Here is a 3,450-nt window from a genome sequence, read left to right as displayed (position 1 = left end):
TCAGGCTGATCCTGAATATGATAAATAGTTACAATTTAGCACTTTCATATTTTATGTTACTTTCTTTTGCTTGATGATTGCAACATAAATTATTTGTGGTTTTCCATTAATTCATTCATTTTCTAATGTTTCTTATGGTTATATTGTTATTTTCACATCATCCTCTTGGGTTTATGCACTTTTCCTTAACTTTTTAATAGTGTACTATGTATTTGTATTTGCACTTTAATAAAGGCTATGGATACAGTCAGAACATCGATCTCCCCACAATACATCACCATATTACCCGGTAAGACCTGTAAGTATGGATTGCTTCCTTTCTGATAGTGGTATCTATGGTGGTTTTTGGAATGCATCCAGGCAATTGTTATTATGGATAAGGACACTGTATTCTGTTACCTAGCAACTATTTTGATGTTGTTTTTTTTAAATGGGGCCTTTACATTTTCTATTGAGACTTTGAACTGTTTGTGCAAGCACACTCCTGATGAATGGTCCTGAAACATTGTGTCAGTAAAAGGTTTTCTTTTTTTATTTCATATAATCCCATCTGTGCCCACCCATGTTGCTGTTTGATGTTTGCATGTACTTTACAATCATGAATTTAGGTACCTGGGTATTGGCTTAAAGGGGACCTGTCATCTAGACATAAAAAGCTGTATAATAAAAGTGCTTTTCAAATTAAAAATTAAAACATCCATAACTGTTATAAATAAATTTAAAAAATGTCAGCTGTTAATATTTGCTTGTCCCTCCTCTATGCCTTAGGCATATTGGCAGGGCAGGACTGGGAGTAAAAAGCAGCCCTGGCAAAAGAAAATCAAAGCAGCCCACATATAAACGTGTGACTTTGGGAGCCCCCCCCCACACAAGTTAAAAAAAAAAACACTGGTGGCTAGGGATCCCCATAAAGCTAAAAACCATTGGTGTTCAGGTACACCCCCCATAAATATTAAAGAAAAACATTAGTGGCCAGCCCCCCAAGTAAAAAAAAAAACATTGGTGGTCAGGGCCAGGCCTAGATTTGTGGAAAAGCCATCTAGGCCCGGGCCTACTAGGGCGGCAGAATTTTAGGGGGGCGGCATGCTGCCCAACCACACCCACATTGCTTTAAAAACACTGGGGATGTGCTGGAGATACAACCATTTTTTAAATTACCTGTGCGCTAATCCCCATTGCTTCAGTCCAGATGATGAACATTTGTACAAATAAAGGGGAGGGGACAGGGGCGACGAACGGCAGTGGGCCTAGGGGCACCCACTATGTAAATCCAGCCCTGATTAGGACTCTTCCCCGTAAATGTTTAAAAGGACATTGGTGTCCAGGATTTAGAAAAAAAGACCATTTGTGTTCAGTGGAAACTTACCTTTAAAAATTGTCAGGCAGTATTCTTCCTTCTTGGCTTCTTCCTCTGCAGCTTCAGCTCCCATTTGATGGCTTTCATTCGGCTCCAAATTAATGGCTTCACTTTGCCTCCCATTCGCCCGAATATATATATATTAGGGATGCACCGAATCCTCTATTTTGGATTCAGCGGAACAGCCGAATCCTGGCCGAATCTCGAACCGAATCCTGGAATCGGTGCTTCCCTAATATATATATTTCCCACTTTCTGCAGGATTTGATGTAGACAGTACAGTACAAAAAAGATAACTTTCCGTGGCTAAGAAACTTATAGCCCAGGGGCTTAGTGTGATCAGGGGGCCCATTTATGCGCCTGGATCTACATCCCAACGCAGTAGCCTAGAAGGGGGGCCTGTGCAGGTCTGAGATTTAAATTAGGTCCTGGTATTCCAAGAACAGAGACCAGCCCAATAAGTAGTGACTGTCTCTGGCACTTAACAGCGGCGCCTCAGGCATTTGCCGGAATACACAGTCCGGGCCTGTGGATGTAGCCTAGGGTCCCCTCATTTTCTTACTCTACCACTGAAGCAACTAGCCCGATATTTAGGCAGCCCAATGGGAGTACAAAGTCTAAAGTCTGCAGGTCAGGACCATAAATCGAAGTGTGTATATAATGCTTTTTTCTAAAACAGCCAGCTTACTGGTACCTTGTATCTTATTCTTTTTTTTTTTTAACTCAGGTGAGATTTTTATTTGGTACAGTTAAAAGAAATTACACACATAGTTATGTTAAACCTTCCAGAATCATACAATGTTGACAAGTCATAAAGAGCAGCAATGACACATCAATACAGAAAATCAAGTTCTCCATGTCTCAGAACATACAGTAAGCATAAGAATTTATACATTCTCCAGGATCCACAGCTGCCATATTTGCATACATTTGTCAGAAGTATTGTTACGCCTAGCAATTAGTTGTTCTACATTACACATGTTTTGAACCGATTTTTCCCAGTCCGTATATAGAGGGGGGAGCTGAGATTTCCAAACTTGCGCTATGAGTCTACGCGCTTGAAATAGAATTTTATGAAGTATATTTTTTGCAGGGCGAGTCAGCTGGTTAGGGGGGTCCATACCTAAGATATACCACTTGGGGTCAAGTGGGATCTCAAAGCCTAGGATAGTGGTAATACGTTTTTGTATCCTGGCCCAATAATCCTGTAATACAGGGCAGGACCAGAACCTGTGTAGTAAAGTTCCCTCCGCCACATTGCACCTAACACAAGTATCCGGAATATCTGGATTTTGTATCTTATTCTTACTTGGTCATACCCTGACTTGCTTTTGCCAACTACTAACTTCGATAAAGGATGCATTTTATTTCCAAGTTCCAACCCGAAATAGCGAGAATTTTGTTTTGTAAATATTTTGCATGTATGTTGTGGTTTTACTTTTAGTTTGTAATTAATTTCACTTCTTTTAACTTCTGTTCATTAATCGTCCTGCTCAAAAGATAACATTTCTGAATTATTTTTCAGAGTAGTCTGAGAACATCTGTAATTATGAGGATCAAAATCCTTACAAACCAATCTAAAATGTGTTAATCTTTTATCCGAGTACTTTTGCAAGATACAACACAGCGCTGCAAAATATGTTGGCGCTATATAAATACTTTAAAATAATAACATTTAGAATTGTATACTTTCTTTAGCGTTCACACTATAAGCAATCCAGGCCGACAAGTAATGCTTTTATTACAGCAACTCCATATAACTGCCACAAAAAGATGATCAGACACCTTGCTTCGAATAAAGCTAGCTTTACGATTTTCGCTTTAATTTATCCTACCCACAATTACAATACAGATGAATTCAAGCGTAGGCAACGCTGTTACATTACGTCATACGCACAACCAATTGATGATAAGGCATTACAAAGGGAAGACTCTGCCCCTGCCTGATTGAACGTATAGTTATGGATGCATATACGCAGGCGCGAAGAGGTCGCAGCCGAGCTAGTAAAGAAGCAATTGAAGAGTGGTACATGAGCGCGCGGAATGATCACATGGGGCGGCGTCGGCCGGCGCGGGGGACGCTGGAAGCCAAA

This window comes from Xenopus laevis, chromosome 1S (genome assembly GCF_017654675.1).
Source record: "Xenopus laevis strain J_2021 chromosome 1S, Xenopus_laevis_v10.1, whole genome shotgun sequence".
Classification (NCBI taxonomy): Eukaryota; Metazoa; Chordata; class Amphibia; order Anura; family Pipidae; genus Xenopus; species Xenopus laevis.
This window is presented reverse-complemented; position numbering follows the sequence as displayed.